Below are 13,306 nucleotides of genomic sequence, written 5' to 3'. Positions count from 1 at the left end.
GCAGAGCAGGATGAGCGTCACGCTGCAAAGTCAGAATAACGCGAAGCGCGTGCTCTTGGTCGGTCGTGGTTTAAATAGCTAGGACAAAGACTGATGTGTAGGGATATATCTCCTCTGCGAAAGGGACAGTGAGCTAAAGACTTAGTTCAGATTCTCCCAGGGGCCATCCACCCAAGAACAGGTCAATGGGCTGTGTTTGTGCTGGTAGAGATACTCCCAGACCCCTCTCTGATTTGCATATTAAGTAACCTTGGGTTTCACCCTAAGTTACCAGGGGAATCCAGACGTGGACCCAATGCTCACTGTTCTTAGAAAGGCACAGCTCCACCTCACTGAAGATGCCCAACAAGGCTGAAACACGTGTATGGGTTTGCTGTTGGTATTCTTGTTCAGAGAAGAATTGCCTAGCATTTCGCTGCTGGACTGTCCCTGGGCAGCACAAAGACTGATGTGCAGGGATATTTCTCCTCTGTGAAAGGGACAGTGAGCTAAAGACTTGGTTCAGACTCTCCCAGGGGCCTTTCACCCAAGAACAGGTCAATGGGCTGTGTTTGTGCTGGTAGAGATACTCCCAGACCCCTCTCTGATTTGCATATTAAGTAACCTTGGGTTTCACCCTAAGTTACAAGGGGAATCCAGACGTGGACCCCATGCTCATTGTTCTCAGAGAGGCACAGCTCCACCTCACTGATGATGCCCAACAAGGCTGAAACACGTGTATGGGGTTGCTGTTGGTACTCTTCTTCAGAGAAAAATTGCCTAGCATTTTGGTGCCGGGCTGCCTCTGGGCAGCACAAAGACTGATGTGCAGGGATATTTCTCCTCTGTGAAAGGGAGAGTGAGCTAAAGACTTGGTTGAGACTCTCCCAGGGGCCATCCACCCAAGAACAGGTCAATGGGCTGTGTTCGTGCTGGTAGTGTCTGGACTGGTGGGTGGATACTATGGAACTACTGGAGGCACTGACCTGCTCTGAGTGGCGCTCTAGTCCTCATCTAACATGGCGGCTTGCCCTATAACTTCCGGCTCCGCCCCCTCAGCCAGTGCGTTGTATCTGTTTACCCTCATGTTACTACGCTCCGTACTCTCGTATCCACTCTTGTGAAACTCTTGTTTGTTCGCTTTATTCCTGTTCCCGGTTACGTATTTTCCGTCTATGTTATCTTCTGTTTTCTATCTTTCACTTTACTTTCACAACGCCTTGCCATTTAAACTCTGCTGCTTTTCATCTGCCTGCTAGCAGCACTCGCTATCCTTTGCTTTCGTTTTTCGTTTCAACACTTACTTTCACGGCGCAATGCCGTTTAAACTCTGCTGCCTTCCACTGCACACGAGCTGCTCTTGCTACTCTTACTTTCTTTTTTATATTTATACATTCACGGGGCCTTGCTGCTTAGCTCTGTTGCTTTCTCCTGCCTCGCATACGAGCAGCTTTGGGTACTTACTTTCCTTACCATTCTGCACACGGCGCCTGTCCGTTCCTGCTTGACTAATACTGCTCTAGTTCCCATTCTCCTGATTATTCCTCTTTCTTTCTGTCCCGGATTCCTCATTATTATTGAGCCCTTCCCATCTTGTTGGACAGTTATTCTTGCTGGACATTGGTCTTTGGATACTACATTTCATTACATCTGAAACCCGTCAGATCCAGGGTTTTTTCTGACTTCCGGCTTTTTCCCTGGGGCGAGGCTGGCCCCTTGGGGGCCCCCTAAGGCAGATTCTCATCTCTGTCACAGTGGCCTCTGGAGGGGCCAGACCTTATCTACATGAACGAAGAGGTCTGAAACTCAAGGATCACAAACCCAAGAAAAAGAAGAAGGATCTAAAGAAGCCTGAAGCGGCACTTAAGGACAGCACCTCCGAGGATTCAGGTGAGGAGAAGGGGAGTTTCAGCGAGATCCTGACAGCATACAACGCCCGACTTACACTATGGCTTCTTTGGAGCAATACCAAGAACTGGTGGCTGCTATGCAGAATTTAACCGCAGAGGTTCAAGCCTTGAGAACAGAGAATGTTGCACTCCGACAACAGGTGGTTCTACGCCGGGATGATTACGGCGACTTGCCAACTATGCCACCCTCCTTTGGAAAGTATAATGGGTACCCTGGAGGCCTTAATGACTTTCTAGATGCTTGCAAGGTATACTTTGCCTTCAGGCCCCATGCTTATGACACGGCCAGATCAAGGGTCGGTTTCATCATCGCGAACCTCTCTGGAAATGCATTATCCTGGGTCACTCCTTTAGTTACTAATAACGGTCTGTCTCTGAATGACTATGACAGTTTTTTGGAGTTGTTCAAGGAAAGGTTTGACGGGCCTGAAGTGCTCTACTCCACTTTGGAAGCCATTCTAGACGTTAGTCAGGGAAACACCGATCTTCAAACCTACATTTCCCGCTTCCAGAGACTAGCTGCCAAGGCGGATTGGCCAGATTCGGCCCAACAGACCATATTCAGATGAGGTCTTCATGATGAAATTAAGTATGAGCTGGCTAGAGTAGCCAGACCAGCTGCTTTCCGGGATCTGATAACTTTGTCTCTCCACCGGGATGGTGACAAGAAAGAAGACGGCCCCCGAGGAACTCCTCAGGCTATAAGTCTCCCTTCCCCTTCACCTCAAGCAAGATCCTCAACCATGGCGGAAGAACCTATGCAGATTGGAGCCACCCGAGGTCCTCTGACTCCAGAAGAGCGAAGACGACGATGTGTTGCTGGATTATGTATGTACTGTGGTTCTTCTAAACACTTATTAAGAGACTGCCCAGAGGTACCACCTAGACGGAAAGAAAACTTCAGCCCCCGCTCTGCTGCAAGGGAAGTGTCGGGGGACTTGACAAGTACCCTTGCAACAACTCAAGAACCCTAGAAAAGACAGAAGAAAACAGTCTGATGGTGTTTAAGGTTAAACTGTGGTTGTCTGAGTCTGCTCCCACCAAGGTATTGTCCATGTTGGACTGCGGAGCAGCAGGTAATTTCATGGACTTAAGATGGGCAACGGAACACCAGGTGTCCACAAGATCTTAGTCAGCTCCAATACCAGTAGAGGGCGTAGATGGCAGGCCTCTATCATCGGGACCCATCACCACAGAGACGATCTCTCTTAAGATGAGGATGGGCCACCATGAAGAGTTTTTGGTGTTTGATCAGATCAGAGCAGCTAATTTCCCTTTGGTTATAGGCATTCCGTGGTTAAGAAAACATAGCCCGCACATCGACTGGACGGACAACAAGTTGAACTTTGATTCACTGTTCTGTACAACCAACTGCATAAACCTGTCCACTGCCCCAGCTACCAATGCTAGATCGAAAGAAGAAAGACCTGCCCACAATCCCTTGATAGTATCTTCTGTCTCTCTTCAGTATCAGGCATTTGCAGAAGTATTTATGGATACTCTACCCAGAATGCTACCTCCACATAGGGTAGAAGACTGCTGCATCGACTTGATACCAGAGGCCGTGATTCCCTTTGGACACATGTATCCTTTATCACTCCCCGAGCGGAGTGCCCTTCGGGATTACTTGGATGCAAATCTACAGAATGGACTTATCCGGGAATCTAGGTCTTCCTGTGGGGCTTCTTTATTTTTTATCCCAAAGAAGGATTCAGCAGAGTTACGCCCATGTATAGACGACCGAGGCCTGAATAAGGTAACCATCTATGACAGGTATCCCATGCCATTGATACAGGACATATTAGAAGCCGTACAAGGAGCAGCTACTTCACGAAGCTGGACCTAAGAGGTGCCTATCACCTGTTGCAAATAAGACAAGGAGACGAATGGAAGACGGCTTTCCGCACCCCCTTTGGCTTATATGAATACAGAGTGATGCCGTTTGGCCTTGTAAATGCTCCAGCAGTGTTCCAAAGATACATGGATAAGGTGTTTGCCGATATGTTGTTCATATCGGTGGTGGTATACCTCGATGACATTTTGATATTTTTCATGACGCTTGCAGAGCACAGACAACTTGTCAAGCAGGTGTTGCAGCGACTTAAGTCCCATCAACTACTGATCAAACCGGAAAAGTGCCAGTTTGAAACTACATCCGTGTCATACTTGGGATTTATACTGTCCAAGGAGGGAATAGAGATGGATCCTATCAAGATACGGGCAATTAGAGAGTGGAAGGAACCTACCAACATCAAGGAGTTACAGAGTTTTCTGGGTTTAGCTACCTTTTAGCGAAGGTTCATACCCAATTTCTCTAACACCATGCTTCCTCTCACTTTTCTGTTAAAGAAGGGTGAAAGGTTCGTCTTTGGGGAGGAACCCAGAAGAGCATTTCTAACCCTCAAGGATTGCTTTTTTACGGCACCCATACTGGTCCAGCCGGATAAAACTAAACCTTACATTTTGGAAACGGATGCTTCCTTAGGGGCAGTCGGGGCCATCCTACTACAGAAATCAGAGGACGATTTTGAGCATCCTGTGGCCTATTACTCTAAGACCCTGACTACCAGTGAGCGCAACTATTCTGTACTCGAAAGGGAACTTTTGGCGATCAAGTTGGCGTGTCAAGAGTGGTGTCATCTCTTACAAGGGGCCGCTTTCAACTTTGTCATCAGAACTGACCATCGTAACCTTCGGGTCTTACAACAGATAGAATGCACTAACGCACGTCACGCCAGGTGGGCCTATTTTTTCCTGCAATTTGACTTTATTATCACCTACATTCCCGGTACAGAAAACATGAAGGCGGATGCCTTGTCTCGTAGTCTAGGGGAAGGTTCCGGAACCTACGTGGGTCACAAATTGATCTTACCAGGACTCAGGATCGTAGCATCCACTCTCTCTTTTCTTCAAGATTTGATACCCCAATATCAAACAGGCTTAGATCTTCCTTCTTCTATTATCCAAGGTAACGATGGGTTATATTGTCATGTAGAAGCACTGTTCATTCCCACCAAAAAGCTCCAGACTCTTGTCCTATCCTGGTGTCATGACACCCCCTTAACAGGACATCCAGTTGTTAGAAAGTCTTACAACCTACTACGCAGGGGCTTTTGGTGGCCTACGCTTCGAAATGATGTTGGTCAGTATGTATCCACCTGTTCAGTTTGTGCCTCCAACAAGCATCGAACTGGGAGGCCGCTAGGACTGCTACAGCAACACTCATTGCCTGAACGCCCTTGGGAACATATTTCCACCGATTTCATTGTGGATCTCCCCCCATCTGATGACATGACAGTGATCATGGTGACTGTTGTTTCTTTCAGTAAGTTAGCCCACTTCTCTGCTTTTAAGCAAGTTCCTTCAGCCTCTGAGACAGCGGCTGTGTTTCTCCGAGATATAGTCCGCTTACATGGTTTGCCCCGAACTGTGGTTTCAGATTGGGGGCCTCAATTTACTTCTAGATTCTGGGCTTCTCTTTTCCAGACTCTGGGGATTCACAGGGCTCTCTCTTCGGGTTACCACCCGCAGAGTAACGGACTGACTGAAAGATTGAACGCCAGTCTAGAACAATATCTGAGGTGTTTTTGTAGCCCACAGCAGAGGAGTTGGTATTGCTTTCTTCCACAAGCAGAGTTTGCCTACAACAATGCACTTCACACATCTATCCAGATGAGTCCTTTTTTTGTACTTATGGGTATAATCCCCAACATCTGCCCTGGCTCAGTTCTCCTTCCACCAAGATCCCGGCTGTAGATGGGGTTCTTAAGGACCTCCATGAAGTACATGAACTCGCTAAGAAAGCACACCTGGTCAGCCAACAAGTACAAAAGAGATGGGCAGACAAGGGCAGAAGCCCCAATCCTGCGTGCAGATCGGACAATTGGTCTGGTTGTCCACTCAATTCTTGCCTAGATGGGTCCATTCTGGCAAGTTCTCCTCACGATTCCTCGGGCCTTTCCCCATTGTACAACAAATCAACCCAGTGGCCTTTAAGCTTAGACTCCCAGACTATCTCAAGAGAGTACATCCGGTTTTCTATGTATCCTTACTCAAGGAATACAAGGATGATCCTTTCCAAAGACCTGTCCGCAGGGTGCGTGCTCGAGTAAACCCGATTCCAGAAGAATATGAAGTGGCCTACTTGGTTGATTCCCGGTAACGCTGGGGTAGGTAACAATACCTGGTCCATTGGAAGGGTTACCCGTTGGAGGAGAGGTCCTGGGAACCGGTGAGCCACATTCATGCACCCCGATTGATAAGGAGATTTCACCACTTTCACCCGAGTAAACCCGGGGGACCCCCGAGGAGAAGGGGTATACTGTCAGGACTAGCGGGTGGAGACTATGGAACTACTGGAGGCACTGACCTGCTCTGAGTGGCGCTCTAGTCCTCATATAACATGGCGGCTTGCCCTATAACTTCTGGCTCCGCCCCCTCAGCCAGTGCGTTGTATCTGTTTACCCACATGTTACTACGCTCCGTACTCTCGTATCCACTCTTGTGAAACTCTTGTGTGTTCGCTTTATTCCTGTTCCCGGTTACGTATTTTCCTTCTACGTTATCTTCTGTTTTCTATTTTTCACTTTACTTTCATGACGCCTTGCCGTTTAAACTCTGCTGCTTTTCATCTGCCCGCAAGCAGCACTCGCTATCCTTTGCTTTCGTTTCAACACTTACTTTCACAGCGCCTTGCCGTTTAAACTCTGCTGCCTTCCTCTGCACGCGAGCAGCTCTCGCTACTCTTACTTTCTTTTCTATATTTATACATTCACGGCGCCTTGCTGCTTAGCTCTGTTGCTTTCTCCTGCCTCGCATACAAGCAGCTTTGGGTATTACTTTCCTTACCATTCTGCACACGGCACCTGTCCGTTCCTGCTTGGCTAATACTGCTCTAGTTCCCATTCTCCTGATTATTCCTCTTTCTTTCTGTCCCGGATTCCTCATTATTATTGAGCCCTTCCCATCTCGTTGGACAGTTATTCTTGCTGGGCATTGGTCTTTGGATACTACATTTCATTAAATCTGAAACACGTCAGATCCAGGGTTTTTTCTGCCTTCCGGCTTTTTCCCTGGGGCGAGGCTGGCCCCCTGGGGGCCCCCTAAGGCAGATTCTCATCTCTGTCACAGTGGTCTCTGGAGGGGCCAGACCTTATCTACACGAACGAAGAGGTCTGAAACTCAAGGATAACAAACCCAAGAAAAAGAAGAAGGATCTAAAGAAGCCTGAAGTGGCACTTAAGGACAGCACCTCCGAGGATTCAGGTGAGGAGAAGGGGGAGTTTTATCGAGATCCTGACAGCTAGAGAGACTCCCAGACACCCCTTTGATTTGCATTTTAAGTAACATTGGGTTTCACCCTAAGTTACCAGGGGAATCCAGATGTTGACCCCTTGCTCACTGTTCTCCAAGAGGCACAGCTCCACCTCACTGATGATGCCCAACAAGGCTGAAACACGTGTATGGGGTTGCTGTTGGTACTCTTTTTCAGAGAAGAATTGCCTAGCATTTCGGTGCTGGACTGCCCCTCGGCAGGACTGTGATGCTGGAAATGCATCGGAGGGACAGGGCCTCCGTATCCTTGTCTTTTACTGCCTTTTATCGTGTGTTCTGTTGTGTTTTCTGCGCAGGAGTTCATGTGGGACTCCTGGCAGTGCAGCTCCCTCCTTTGGTTTTGGTGAACAGACCCATGGGATACCCTTATGGCAGCCACGGGTAGGGGTGCAACCCTGTGCCCCTAGTGTATGTTTTTGGGCACCTATGTGTAACCCACAGAGCAGGGTACGGCTGGTGGCAGCTCTGTGCTGAATTGACTGGTGCCCTGCGCGTACTCCATTTTGGGATGCCCAGGCCCTGTCATTGGAATTGCTAGATTCCTGATGGAGACAAGATGGCCCCGGTGGCCTCTTGCCTTCTAGTTGGAAGTTCCATACATGGTAGTGTGGGGAAGTGCTGACCAGACTGGCTTGAGCCTTCCCAATGACCGTATGTTGTAGGTGCACCTGTGGGTGGGACATGGGTGAATGGAGTGTGTGATGAATACGCATTCTGTGTTGTGGGTGTCTAGTATCTGGTGTTTGACACAATGACTGAGACAGCCCTGCCCAAAACTGGTATGAATGCAGTGTGGAGTGTTGAATGGCTGGGTACTTGTCCCAATACACATAACTTGTTGTGAGTGTCTGGAGAGAAGTGAATGGCCTGAATGCACTGTGTGCCTGATTGGCTGCCTGCCTACATGAATGCCCTTAGTCGTGATTGGATGCTTGAGTATGACCCAGCAGAATGAATGGGAGATCAACAGTATATCTGGGGACCTGCCACTGCTAGGAATCATGTTCAGAAGCTGAAGTCCACTACGACGAGTAACTGGAATAACTGAAGCTTGACCTTGAAGCCCTGCTGGACGAGAAGAATTGTTGTTGCTCTCCTTCACAATCTGAAAGCCGCTGTGTCTCCAAGGACTGACCCAGAGAGGACCTGGTAAGGCGCTCTCTTCCCGATGCTACGAGGGACCATCGTGCACCAGCTGATCTTTGCCAAAGCTCCCTGGTAGACAGACCTTCGACAGGCTGCTGACCCGAGACGGGGAATGCTGCGGAATCCTAAGGAGAAGCACCCCGACTGTTGTCCGCCACTGTCGACCGCCGTCGACGACCGGAAGCGCCGTGCTCCCGTTTACCTAAGAACTTCATTTGATCCAAGGACGCTCTCATCCGCATTGTCGCCGCTGTATCCTACTGGAGGAGGCCTGACCGTCGACTCGCCCAGGAGCATCCAACGGTGGGTTTCCCACCACCCAAAGACCACAGAGACACCGACGACTCGACGCCCTTGCTGGGCCACAGTTCTTCAAACTCTTTGCAGTCCAGAACTATCGACACCGAGGTGCCCCGCATGCCTCTTCCTTGCAGGACATTTACGCTTCCCTGTCAACGAGCACCTCTAGGAACGAAGCTGCCACTTCACTGTTGTAGCTCACCCTGTTCTCCGTCGGACATTCGACGACCCATGACTCCTGCCTTAAAAGGAGGGCACTCAAGAAGGGCAGTCGATTCCCCGACGAGGAACACTACAATGCCAGGTACTTTGGGGTTGCCGAACTGTTGGGAAGTCTATTGTGAACAATATATGGACTGGGCTTGTATCTTTATTCTACAGGTTGCCCAGGTGGGGGATCTCCACACACAGCTGTGTTTAACGGTATTGACCAGTATTATGCCAATTGTTAAACTGTTTTGCTTTCCTTCCACTCTCTACTGCTGGTTTCCTCTTTATTGATCTGTGTGACCTTTTGACAGTATAGTTGATGCACTTTAATGAGATCTGATAATAGTTGCGGTACCACTGTAGAACTGTATATATTTACCATTGTTGATTTTCTGAGCACAAAGTGAGTTATTGTGATAGTGTACATAACCTTGCATATTAATTATATAAAGACTGTGCTTTAACCCATACACTGTGCAAACATTCCTTTGTGGGTGCTTGGGGACTACACTGTATGTAAGAACCAGCCTGCATCACCTCCTGAGAAGCTAGGCCTTGACTGGTCGACTACGTTACCAATCATAGAGAATCTTGGCTGGGGTCCTCTGTGCCTCTCCTCTACCATATAGAGCGCAGAAGTACAGACACCCCCCTCCAGTCTTTACAAGGACAAGGACTGATGTTTGTTTGTTTATTTATTTGTTGAACGCGCCGACCCTCGAGTAGCAGGGCGCATAAGACAAGGAAGTTTACAGCTTGGATGCAGAAAAGGTTACGGTTACAACATATGACAGAAAACAGGGGGGATATTTCTCCTCTGTGAAAGGGACAGTGAGCTAAAGACTTGGTTGAGACTCTCCCAGGGGCCATCCATCCAAGAACAGGTCAATGGGCTGTTTTTGTGTTGGTAGAGAGACTCCCAGACCCTCCATTGATTTGCATATTAAGTAACCTTGGGTTTCACCCTAAGTTATCAGGGGAATCCAGGTGTGGACCCATGCTCACTGTTCTCAGAGAGGCACAACTTCACCTCACTGATGATGCCCAACAAGGCTAAAACACGTGTATGGGGTTGCTGGTGGTGCTCTTGTTCAGAGAAGAATTTCCTAGCATTTCCATGCTGGACTGCCCCTGGGCAGGACAAAGACTGATGTGCTGGGATATTTCTCCTCTGTGAAAGGGACAGTGAGCTAAAGACTAAGGTTAAGACTCTCTCAGAGGCCATCCACCCAAGAACAGGTCAATGGGCTGTGTTCGTGCTGGTAGAGAGACTCCCAGACCCCCCTTTGATTTGCATATTAAGTAACCTTGGGTTTCACCATAAGTTACCAGGGGAATCCAGATGTGGACCCTTCCTCACTGTTCTCAGAGAGGCACAGCTCCACCTCACTGATGATGCCCAACAAGGCTGAAGCACGTGTATGGGGTTGCTGTTGGTACTCTTGTTCGGAGAAGAATTGCCTAGCATTTTGGTGCTGGACTGCCCCTGGGCAGGACAAAGAATGATGTGCAGGGATATTTCTGTTCTGTGAAAGGGACAGTGAGCTACAGTCTTGGTTGGGACTCTCCCAGGGGCCATCCACCCAAAAACAGGTCAATGGGCTGCGTTTGTGCTGGTAGAGAGACTCCCAGACCACCCTTTGATTTGTAGATTCGAAAAACATTGAGCTCTACTTAACAGTAGAACGTTATAACTATAGGGGCAATTTCTCCAAATTATATGTTTAAGTGTTGTACAAGATATGAGAAATTGTTTAATCAACGACTAGATTTTGGTTATGAAATATTGCTCTATTCATGTAATCTTTTGTTTTGGACCTAACTTGATGATGTATTCAGAACAATGCCTGGTTCTAAAATATCAATTGTATTTATTTTAGACCTTTCCAATTTCCTTTTCCTTTGCTCTTTTCCATTACTGATTTTGACCTTAAGCTTTTTGACTTACTACTGCTTATTTAACATCCAGAAATTGTTACTATTGAATTTGAATAATTTTGTCAGCTATTGAAACAAATGGTGTTATTTTTTATCACACATAAACTGAGTCCAATATAGAGTGTTTTTCCACTGTTACATTTGACAAATCGCCACGAGGGCGCAATCGTATGTGTTACTCAATAACACATTAAGATGGCTTCCCGCTGAGCATAGGGCCAGCGCAAGGACACTACAAGAGGTAGTAAATAGATACACCCAATTAGAAGTGATTCTTTCTCAAGCCATTGCACATTGAGACAGCGCACAGTGAATTTTCTCACGGTTAGAATCTGTACTTTTTCCTGCTGGAGCATACTTTCTTGTTTGACTACTTATTTCTCTTCCCAGTCCGAGGCAGAGTAGGGAGTTACCCTCACCCTCTAGTCTATAAATAAAAAACAGACGGCCTCAAGAACATACCAACTCCCAGAGACAGTTCAATGGTTTTTATTTTTTTCAACAATCCCTGAAAAGAGGCGTACCCACCCTAACCCAATAATCCATCAGCCCTGGGCTGGTACTAGAAATCGATAACCCCTACTGTATAACCAACTAATTGTCTACTGGTGTTGGCCTAAAAGGTTTAAACGTTTTTAAACTAGACTTCCAGGGAACAATCTACAAGTTCATGTCCAATGGCTTTCTTCCCATGGTATGAATTATCGATCGATTGTGCTTTTCACACATCTAGGTGTTCACCCTCACTGTACCTTCTGCGCCCTGATATTCATCTATGTTAATATCTACTCTCTTCTCCTTCAACTCTCTTTCTACTGTCCCTCTGATGGTGCTCTCTCCTCCCCTTCTTCACTGCTTCTCTGATGTTCACCCCATTAAGGCCCATCTCCACACGCCGATCATACTCATCACAATTACTTCTCCTTCTCCACACTATTATTCCACTCTCTACTCTTCCCCTCTCTACACCACTACTCTCTCCTCTCTGCACCACTTCTCCCACCCCTCCTCCCTCATTCACTCTCCTTTCACTTCGCCACTCACCTTCACTCCCTCCTTTCACCAGCCACCCCACTCACACACACTCACTTCCAGTACCACTTTCTCTCACCAATCAAAACTTCACTTTGCACACTACCTGTAAAATCCTCCTCCATGTTCCTCTGCACTGTCTTTCCTCAGTCTGGTCTCTTGTTCCATCTCTGACTCCTCTAACCTTCCAAACAACCCACAAGTTCCTGTCTCTGAGGTCTCCCTTCATCCTGCCCTCTTTCTTCCAATTGGTTGTCCCTCCCCACTGGCTCACTGCACCAATATCCCTTTTCTCAACAGAGAATATGGGGGAGGGTGTGGCTAAGCCCAGCCCCTTTTTTGGTTGCGGGTCCCAGGCATTTCAGTTATAGTGATCTGGTGAGTTAAAGGGTTCAAGCACCAATTCTTATTCAGACCTTTTTGCTATGTTTTCTCATTGGATGGGACATTGTTTAGTGGCTCTCCACTAGATAAGCATAATGTTCCTCTGGCACTCTGCGCCCCATGTCCTCTGATGCTTCTGTCACCCGCTGCAGCTCCTCTTCACTGTACTGCATGGCGTAGTTTGCCAGGTCGTGGAGCAGTCTCCCTTCGGATCATTGCTGGCTGAGATTTACAGGCTCCTTGTTACTCCAGATAACCTTGGTGCACCCAGTTCTTTTTCTCACAGGGAACTCTGCTGAGACATACGGAAGACTGTGAATAGCTTACCATTAATTGACGCCTAATAACAACAAAAAAGCAAAAAAATAAAATGATTGACTATGTTAAGGCTGATCTACAGTTTAGTGGCAAGAACACATGTGATAAAGCATATGTAGGCAGAAGAGGCAAGGACATTCTGAGGTGATAACATTTGTTAGGAATGAAGCTGCACCCGCATGTCTTGGAACAAGTCTTGGTAATTCAGCAGGTTGAAATCATAGAAGAAAATCAAGCACAAGCAGAGACTTGCAATGAAGCTGGAAAAATGTAAGGGATTCACGCACGCACAAAAAGTTAAAGGAGGGCACAACTCCATTAAACAAAGAGTGTGTGTGCCTCCTCTGATCCTGCAAAAGGAATGGTCTGTTATCATATACACTTCTAAAATGAAGGAGTCATTGAACTAGTAAGTCCTTATTTTGATTAATACCTGCAGTGATCGCAAGAAAGAAAATGGCTATATCAGGTTGTGTGTGGCTCTGCCATCACTCGATGCAAACATGAAGTCACATCCGTTTTCTGCTTTGCCACATCCAAGAGATGATATCCTCACTAGGAACTGTAAATTCCTGCTCAACCATACACTTGCGCTCTGCTTAACAAAGTGGAGTAGAATCCTGATTCATGCCCCCTCAGGACTTTCAAATCAACAGATGGGTGTTTCCAATAGACAAGAATGCCTTTTCGGCCTGGGATCGGCAGCAGTTATTTTTCAGCGAATCGTCAATTGGCTCTTTATGGGAATGAGCAAT

This window comes from Ambystoma mexicanum, chromosome 3p (assembly GCF_040938575.1).
Source record: "Ambystoma mexicanum isolate Mex_15411 chromosome 3p, UKY_AmexF1_1, whole genome shotgun sequence".
NCBI lineage: Eukaryota > Metazoa > Chordata > Amphibia > Caudata > Ambystomatidae > Ambystoma > Ambystoma mexicanum.
The sequence above is the reverse complement of the archived record's forward strand: the minus strand, read 5'-3'. Positions refer to the sequence as shown.